General features: G+C 41.9%; 1 non-coding gene across 1 annotated transcript; it reads right to left on the bottom strand.

Moving 5' to 3' along the window:
* Window positions 1-7,116: 7,116 nt before the first annotated feature.
* LOC114816312 lies at window positions 7,117-7,254 on the bottom strand. Its single transcript, XR_003764076.1, has one exon. It is a non-coding gene; the product is annotated as a small nucleolar RNA SNORA7 (small nucleolar RNA).
* Between the last annotated feature and the right edge of the window lie 3,022 nt (window positions 7,255-10,276).

Below are 10,276 nucleotides of genomic sequence, written 5' to 3' on the forward strand. Positions count from 1 at the left end.
TCACTGAACTCTCCTTGTGGGCAGGGAATGTGTCCACCAAATCTGCTGTAATGTACTCTCTGAAGCACTTAGTACAGTGCTCTGCACACAATAAATGCTCAATAAGGACCATTGATTTGAGATCACATCTCTCGATAACCATAGTGGGGGAAGGCAGGCTGTATTCATTTTGATCCCTCCTACTTCAATTCTTTATGTCCTTTTCTATTGGCATCTATTCAATCCCTCCCCCTTTTTTTTTTCGATTTTGAATCCAAGACAAACCATACTAAGACTCAGAATCCAGCTCTCTGTGCTGAGAGACAATTTGCAAAGTAATCCAGTACAATCTCTTTCTTTTAAAATAAAACTTATCTGCTTCACCCCTTCTGGTTTAGACTGTATGATCCTAAATTAGATGGTAAGCTTCCTGAGTTCAGGGACTGGGTCATATGCATTTAAGCTCATTGTGGGCAGGGAATGTGTCTGTTATATTGTGTCTTGTAATAATAATAATGTTGGTATTTGTTAAGCGCTTACTATGTGCCGAGCACTGTTCTAAGCGCTGGCGTAGACACAAGGGAATCAGGTTGTCCCACGTGGGGCTCACAGTCTTAATCCCCATTTTACAGATGAGGTAACTGAGGCACCGAGAAGTGAAGTGACTTGCCCAAAGTCACACAGCTGACAAATGGCCGAGCCGGGATTTGAACCCATGACCTCTGACTCCAAAGCCCGTGCTCTTTCCACTGAGCCACGCTGCTTCTCTTGTACCCTTCCAAGCGGTTAGTACAGTGCTCTTCACACAATAAGCACTCAATAAATATGATTAATTGATTGAACTTTCCTAAGCACCTAGCACAGTCTCTGCCTATGGTGAGTATTCAGTATTTTTAAGTGAATGAAAGAATTTAAAGAAAAGTTAGCCCAGTTATGCTTTTCTTCAAAGCGAATAACCAAAATCATTTCAATACCCAGGAAAGTTTTCTAAGTCATTTAGGCACTTGGAATTTAACTTTATTAAACCACTACTCCAGGAGGGCTCTTAGGTACTCACCTCCACTAACTGACCCCACAGAACTTATTTAATATCTGTTGAAATTTATTTTAATGCCTGCCTCCCCCTCCAGGTTGTAACTTCCCGGAGGGCAGGAATTGCATCTACTAACTACTGAACTCTCCCAACCACTACACCGAGTAAGGGTTCAATAAGTATAATCATTGGATTGACTGATTGATTATCAAGATGGTGAGATTTCTCAATCCTTTGTTAATGAAGTATTTTTACCCAAAGAGAAACTAAACAGTAGTGTGGCACTCTTTATTTTACCTTTCTGTCTACAGGCATTCCCTAAATTTCCAACTCTTAAGTCTTAAAATAAATTTATTTTTCTGAGGCATCAGTGAGTTTCTATTTGAATTTCTCCTCAATTTGATGCCTTTTGGATAGATGAATACTGTGGTGTTGACTGGATGTGGGATTCATCTTCATCTACAGATGGAATGAAATTACTAGAAAGACTGTGTTTGTCTTAGGCTGTGCTAAAGAATTGCTACTGGGCTACCAAGCCAGACCTAAAGTTTTCATTAGACTTTGACACTAAATGGATTAGATCAATCAATTACACCTTGGGCAAGTCACTTAACTGATCTGTGCCTCGGTTACCTCATCTGTAAGAAGGAGATTAATACTGTCAGCCCCATGTGGTTCAGGGACTGCATCCAACCTGATTAGTATGTATCTACCCCAGCTCTTAGTACAGGGTCTGGCACATATTAAGCGCTTCACAGGTACCAAAAAAAGAATACATTACTCTCCCACATGACAAGATGCAAACTGGATATTTTTAGAGCTTCCACCTGGGTAAAGTTTAAGATAAATCAAAATTCATTTGAAACCGAAAATAGCAACAACCTTTTATTCTGAGGAAGGCAAATAGATAATGTGGCTTATATGCAACCTTGAAATCCAAACAATAGCTTTAATTTAATTTCCATGCATTACTGGGGAGTCATTTGTTCCATCTGGAATTAAGATTGACAGATTGAGGTTTAGATTGCAGGTAGTAACCTGCCTCATGCAAAAAAAAAAGGAAAGAAAATATGACTTTATTCATTCTTTTTTGTTATTCTTTTGGCTGAAAGTAAAAAAGGGGGAGGTCAGAGTTGCCATCTCATGAATACTTAAATTTAAGTAACCTCCAATTTACAGGACCCATGAGGCATGAAATGTTTCAAAATAATTACATAACTAGTAGCAAAGTGAAAAATGGGAAAGAGGTTTTGGAAATGATTCTAAATTCCCATGAGTAGACAGGAAAATACCACTTAGTCACAGTAATATGAGCAAAGCACCCTGCTTCGGGTGAGATAATCACAAATCGTGGACTTTCCCTCGACACCCATAAAGGGTCTGCTTTCAGCTGGGTGGTCGAGCGATTGTTTCCCTGAAGGCCATAAGGTTTCTTCCTGCCTTCCTTTTCCTTAGTGTAGGCAGCAACTGCATCAGCCGCTGCTGCAAGAATTCTCAGATATTTCCCAGAGATTCCCAATAGGCCCTTAATTGGCCATACTGGAAACCCTAAGGAGAATTTTGTGGGGAGAAGCAGTTTTGCAACAGTCAGAAATCAGATGGCATTTTTTCAGCAGAGACATGTGCAGACTGAGGATCTAGGAGACCACCAAAAACAGCATCATGAACCATTCCTAATCACTACTGCCATTCCTCTGGAGCCCATCTTTTCCTGTAAATGGTGTAGAAGGGACTGTCAGAAATGCATCAGTCTTTTGCATCCCCTACCTGTAAATTATTTTAGTGTCTATCTCTCATATTATATTGGAAGTTCCTCTAGGGCAGGCATGATGTCTATTTCATATTCTCCCAAGCCCTTAGTACGGTGCTCTGCATGTAGTAAGCACCCAATAAATACCATAGATGGATTGATTGGTCGGTTGGTAGAATCCCATTCACGCAGCCAAATAACAAGTCCACCATCGGAAGACCCATTTGCACATGTCCCTAAAGGAAACCCCCAAGTGTCTCCAGGTTTTGCAGGGGTATTTTCAAAGACCTTGAATGGAACTTAGACTTTTTTGGTTATAGTCATGGGTTCTAATCCCCACCCTTCCACTTGGCTACTGTGTGACCTTGGGCAACTCACTTAACTTCTCTGTCCCTCAGTTTCCTCTTCTATAAAATGGGGATTCGATATGTGCTCTCCCTCTTACTTAGACTGTAGGACAAGGACTTTGTCCTTTGGCTCTAGCCCAGTGTTTAGTACTGAGTTTAGCACATGATAAATGCTTCACAGATTCCACAATTATGATCATCCTTATTATCATTATTACTAGCAGTAGCCCTTCCACATGCAGTCTGATTCTGGCACTCACTGTGCTTGAAGAGATCTCGCTGAACACCCACCCTCGGGCCATAAATGGACACCAAGCATGTTCATCTCCCACAGTCTTGAATTTCAAAATAATAATTATTTTTACTGTGATATTTGTTAAGTGCTTACTGTATGCCAAGAATTGTACTAAGCACTTGGGTAAATACAAGATAGCCAGGTTGGACACAGTCCCTGTTCACCATGGGGCTCACAGTCTTCATCCTCATTTTACAGATGAGGTAACTGAGGCACAGAGAAGTGACTTGTCCAAGGTCACACAGCAGGCTAGCAGCTGAATAAGGATTATATCCCAGGTATCCTCTGACTCCCAGGCCCATGCTCTTTCTAGTAGGTAGCACTGTTTTTCTAAAAGACATTTTTGTAGTACCGGTTCCTGCTCAGAATAAAAATTATAATAATTTAATGGTATTAATTAATAAAAATTATCATTATCATTATTATTCTGGTATTTATTAAGTGCTTACTATAAACCAGGCACAGTACTAAGCGCAGGGGTGAATACAAACAAATTGGGTTGGACACAGACCCTGTCCCACATGGGGCTCACAGTCTCAGTCCCCGTTTTGCAGATGAGGTAACTGAGACACAGAGAAATAAAGCTATTTGCCCAAGGTCATACAGCAGAAAAGTGGCAGAGTTGGGATTAGAACTGATGATCTTCTGTCTCCCAGTCCCGTGTTCTATCCACTACCTCATGTGCCAAGCACTGTTCTAAGTGCTGGGGTAGATACAAGGTAATCAGATTGGACACAGTCCCTGCCCCACATGGGGCTCCCACTCTTTATCCCCATTTTCCAGATGAGGTAACTGAGGTCCAGAGAAGTGATTTGTCCAAGGTCACATAGCAGGTAAGTGGCAGAGCTTGGATTAGAACACACATTCTCTGACTCTCAAGCCCATGCTCTTGCCACTAGGCCATTCTCCTTCCCAGGGGAGTGAGGGGGCTGCTTGGGGAAACCATTTATAACCCTGGAAAGAGGTGGTACTGGGAGAAGGCTCCTGACTTCTAGAGCGGGTGAGAAATAGCTCTTGCGGCTCAGAATCAGACAGAAGGCAGCTCCAAATAGAAGGGATATGATATGGCAACACAGCATTTACCAGCCAGCGTTAAGTGGGGCATAAATTGATATAATTATCAAGTGCCATCCTGCACATGGCCCTAGGCATAGTCCATTAGCTAAGAGGTTGGGCCTCACACATTCTGTCCATCTATTATTCTTAATTGGTTGCTGAGGCGGCCACAGCCTTCTGCAGCTTCCGATGCTAAGAGAACTGCACCTTGTGTTGTCTGTTTTCCCAGGGCTCTCTGAACATCCTGTTTCGATTACAGGAAGAGAAAGAGGACATTCTGCTGCCTCAAAAAGCAATGCCTTCAGGATGTGGTTCTCCAAGATGCAGTGTGGGATTCAAGTGCTCCTGGGAACACAGGAAAATACTGGACAAGTAATGCTGAGATGACAGTATCTTTTGTGATACTCTGCTCACAATTCTCCTCTTCAGGGGGAGCTGAGAAATAATGAAGAGACAGCAATCTCGGGCAGTGCCCAAGAGATCTGCCTTCTAAGGCGACCTCCTTTAGTGAAGCATCTCCCCGGCTTTCGAACACACACTGGCTCAACAAAAAGCCATTTTTTTTTAATCCATTAGGAAAAAAAAGCCAATAAACACCCTCCCCTACCTTTTCGGAACTGAAAGCCTGCCAGATGCAAGTCCCTTAACCAGAGGCTTGCTAGGTGAAATAATTGTTCATGCAAATATTACTGTGAATATTCAAATATGAGAGTAAATGAAGAGGACACAAAAAACGGCCTTGCAGATGTGAGAACTGGGTCTTTGCCCTAGTTCCTCCTTTAGTATGATCCTGGCTAATCCCATCTCCATCTCTGAATCCCAGAGGCACCTCAGACTGCAGACTTCCCTCCCATTCCCACCTCCCCCTCCCCCAGAAGAACAGTTAGCCCACTTGTAGGATGGAGTCACCAAAATCTGGCAATGGGGGGCCACAACCTGTTGGGGTGATTGCCTGTTTATCTGCCAGAGTAAGGAAAACACAAGCTGCATTCATCTTCCTGTTTATTTTTCACATACTGCATTCCCCTGCCAAGTAACTTATTTCTGGATGGCTGTTTAGTTTTGCAGATGATGTTATAGAGCTGAGCTCCAGGCGGCTACCAGAAAATGCAAAGCAGATGGCATATGCTGATGGAGAATCTTGCCAGATTCATACATGTAAATTTGCTCAGAAAGATGAGAATCCCTTACTTAAAAATCGATGGAACCATCAAGGACGAATTGCTGGAGGACAACTAGGAGTTGAATAAAGTGCTTAAAGTAAATGAGTAGGGCCATGCTAGGAATTTTTATTACACCCATTTCCAGTCTTACTGAAGGGTGGGCGATAAGGGGTGTAAATGTACTCAAGTGCCCTGCGAATTACCACAGCAAATGCATCTTTTACATATGTAATTAAGCTTGTGCTAGATAGCTAACAAGTCAAGCTTCTTATTTTTAAACAGAAGAAACGTACAGTGTATGTTCCTTTTCTGAATTCTTCAAACTTGTGTTTTTAAAAGTGAATTTCCTTCTGAATGCACTAATCAAGAGGGACTTTTGAACATGCATTTTAAAAATGTCTCCCTAAAATGCTTCATTACAGTGTTTCCAAAACAGCTGAAAAGATTTTACATTCCTCCAAATACTAAAGCATTTAGGCTACCGTTTTATAATTTGTGACACACTTTTCTGCAAAACAGGTATGCACGACTCAGTATGTGGACTGGCTTATACATAGGCACTTGGCTGATGTAAGATAAGCCTGGAGTCCAACATCATGTTTCAGGGTATAAATGCATCCCCGACTCATTAACATAGCTATGTCAAGGTGTGCCGAATTATTGAGCAATATATGAAACGATGAACTGGATTTATTTTGAATTTAATTAAATGAACGATTTTAAAAGAGCTGGTGCAGGGTCCCGATAATGTGCAGATTTGACTTCTACCTGTCTGTGATAGTGAATTCTGAAGATAATGAGCCTTATCCTCCAGCCCAGACTTTTGAGGCAGTTAGAGATGCCGTGAGGCTCTGTGGAGGGCAAAATCCTTCCACCAACCCTCCTCTGTTCTGCATTTGAAGCTTACTTAAATCTGATTCCACTGAGGTAGCACTTCCAAGCAGTTAGTTGGCTCCATCGCCACCAGCTCTGCAGCTCTGACTTATAGCGATAGATATTGGGAGTGAGGGAGGTTGGGAAGGGCAGAGCAGCTAGAGGAAAAAAAAAGACACAAAAAAACCCAAATTAAAAATAGTTGACTGGAAATTTCCAGTAAAGGTAAATGACCTAGGCGGGGTTCAGTAACAAAGATGGAAATATATAGGAATGCAGTGCTTAGCTGAAGGCAATGAAGAAGTTTCAGAAGTAGTTTAAAGAAGACTTTCGGGAAAATAAGATTGAGATTAGGCTCAGAATCACCTTCTAAAGGACTGAGGGAAGTCCAACCTTAAGTCTGGTCTTGTCTTATGCCGCCAAGTCCTCTCCGACCCATAGCGACACCATGGATACATGTCTCCCAGAATGCCCCACCTCCATCTGTAGTTGTTCTGGCAGTGTACCCATAGAGTTTTCTTGGTAAAAATTCGAAAGCGTTTACCCTTGACTCCTTCCGTGCAATAAATTAGTCTCCACCCTCGACTCTCTCCCATTCCACTGCTGCCCAGCACAGGTGAGTTTGTAGCAGATTGCCTTCCACTCGCTAGCCACTGGCCAAGCTAGGAATGGAATGGGTAGGCCTCTGCTTAACTCTCCCCCCTATAGTCGAGACTGGTAGAGTACTGGGAACTCACCAGGTGCAACCCTGAGAGAGGAATTTAACACTAGACTCAATAAAACACTGGTAAGGATAATACTTGCAGAGACTTCGTAATGTGTCGCAACCTGCCTATCTACAACTGGCATGAATGAGACAGTCAATCGTATTTGTGGAGTGCTTCCTGTGTGGACAGCACTGCACTAATCACTTGGGAGATTGTAATAAACAACAAACAGACACATTCCTGTGGCTCTGAACAAACTACTTAGTACAAGAATTACAGTAGTGATGGTATTTGTTAAATGTTGAGCACTGTTATAAGTGCTGGGGTAGAAACAAGTTAATCAGATTGGACTGAGTCCATGTCCACCATGGGTTTCACAGTCTAAGGAGGAGGGAGAAAAACTTTGTGCAGATTCTTGCTCCCTGCGTCTCCATGACTGTAACAGAGCTTGTCTGGCATTTACTGGTGACATTACCAGTGTCATTGGCAATGTTTTTTTTCAAAGCATCACATTTAATAGACAGTGGTGCACTTGTCTTTGTTTGGGGCTGTGATGAGAGTGGTGGTAGTGTCAAAGCATTTTTCCTTCTCATATTAATTTACATGGCATATTGAGAATGAATTTGTAAAAACTAGAGATTACTCCATTGCTATTAATTTTTCTGGGAGACTTAGATGAATCAATGAAGAGCACACTAAATAGGAACCTTCCAGCAAAGACCAGAAAGAAGAAAAGACAATTTACAATTCCACTATCCATTAAACATAATGCATTATTCAAGCAAACAACCAGAGTATTGGTATTCAATGCCCTATGGAAATTAAAAATTAATAATTTTACCTTCCTCCTGCTTTCTGGTAATATTGGTGGAAAAACTGGGTAACTATTAAGAAATACTGTCTGTGTATTGAGGATAGAGCATAATGTCCTTATGAAGTATGACTTGACTGCTGTTGCTTTTTTTTTTTTTACTTTTTAAAGGGAAGACTGAACAGTTAAATAGGGCAAAACAAAACTGGCACTTAAAAAGCCAGACTATCCATTATTTTAGGCGATTAGTCATGTTTCAGTTTTAAGAACCTACTCACTAACCTCATTACTGTTATCGGTGTTTGCTTCACTGTGTTTTCAAATTGCTTCTTGTATCCACCTTTTCAATTATTACCCTATTACAGCTCATCAGGAAGCAGCTGTTTGGGAATTCTGCTGTCATCAAATCTCCTTATATTGAACCAACCCAGCAAGGGAATGGACGGGACCAGCACTGCTTTGATGCTGATAGACAAGACAGAGGAGATGAAACTGTTCCAGGATGCTCCATGATTGACAGTTCTTGGGTTGGCAACCTTACCTGGTCTCCTGCACGAGGATGCATAGACTTTGGGGGTTGCCCTGAAACCGCCCGATGTCAGCAGGGTTGGTTAAGGAGGCCTGCATATCTCCGTCAAGCAGGGCAATGTGGACGAATCTCAGGTTTGAGAATTTGATTCTAGTCTGACTCAATTTCTTGATGCAGTCAGAGAATATGAATTATATGGCTTATACTTGCTCTTTCATTTCCTTTTGCAGCCTGAAGAATTTCCCAGACACTTTGAAAAAAGATGTGTGTCTCCCCATTGAGCCACATCCTAATTTATTTTATATTTGTAATCAACCTTTAGATGTTATAGAAAAAGATCAAGCTTTTCTGCTGGTACTGGTAAAACTCAAGTGGTTACTGTTAACAGAGTTTTTGTCTAGTTGATCCTTTTGCTTTTTCTCTAGGTAAGTATTCTCATGAATAATTATTTTACAGTTCTGTAGATTTTATGAAACGAGGGAGTCACTGCTTTCCAAATGAGCAAAATCACATGGAGTTCCCTTCCTTCCTAGTAAATAGTTAAATATTTACCCAAGTTACCCCCCAAACCCTGACAGTAGTCTTTTAATAGCCATTGGATGAACTGAACACACAATTACATTTGGAGAGTTGGAAGAATAACTTCTTTAATCCACAAGCAAAGTAATTTGCTAACTCTCTTCTTTCATACTGTTTTTAAAAATGACCCTCGAAGAGTTCCTTCATCACAATGTAAATCATCACCAAGGCAACAGTCTGTTACTAAGGAGAGCTTTGAAAATACTTGAAAATCCATTAACACCTCATTGATTAAGCTCTATCAACTCAGATCAACTATTATCTAAAATTGAGGTATTTGTAATACTTACCAAGCAGTGGTAAATGAAGCAGATGATGACACTGGATTTTCATTTTAATGTCAGCTTACGATTTTCATGGATATCTGTTTATGGAATAGCCATTCATCATGAGGAAATGTAGAATTTCCCACGAGGTATACAGGATGTGAATCTGTCCCCATGTTTCTAAATAACACAACATGACTCTTAGTGAGATTTGTTATGCTTCACCAAATTTTCCTTCCATCACCGAAAAGGGATACTTATTCATTCATTCAATAGTATTTATTGAGCGCTTACTATGTGCAGAGCACTGTACTAAGCGCTTGGGATGAACAAGTCGGCAACAGATAGAGACGGTCCCTGCCGTTTGACGGGCTTACGGTCTAATCGGGGGAGATGGACAGACAAGAACAATGGCAATAAATAGAGTCAAGGGGAAGAACATCTCGTAAAAACAATGGCAACTAAATAGAATCAAGGCGATGTACAATTCATTAACAAAATAAATAGGGTAATGAAAATATATACAGTTGAGCGGACGAGTACAGTGCTGTGGGGATGGGGAGGGAGAGGTGGAGGAGCAGAGGGAAAAAGGGAAAAAGAGGGTTTAGCTGCGGAGAGGTAAAGGGGGGGTGGCAGAGGGAGGAGAGGGAGAAGAGGAGCTCAGTCTGGGAAGGCCTCTTGGAGGAGGTGAGTTTTAAGTAGGGTTTTGAAGAGGGAAAGAGAATCAGTTTGGCGTAGGTGAGGAGGGAGGGCCTTCCAGGACCGCGGGAGGACGTGACCCAGGGGTCGACGGCGGGATAGGCGAGACCGAGGGACGGTGAGGAGGTGGGCGGCAGAGGAGCGGAGCGTGCGGGGTGGGTGGTAGAAAGAGAGAAGGGAGGAGAGGTA

The sequence above is a fragment of the Ornithorhynchus anatinus genome, chromosome 13 (assembly GCF_004115215.2).
Source record: "Ornithorhynchus anatinus isolate Pmale09 chromosome 13, mOrnAna1.pri.v4, whole genome shotgun sequence".
Lineage (NCBI taxonomy): Eukaryota > Metazoa > Chordata > Mammalia > Monotremata > Ornithorhynchidae > Ornithorhynchus > Ornithorhynchus anatinus.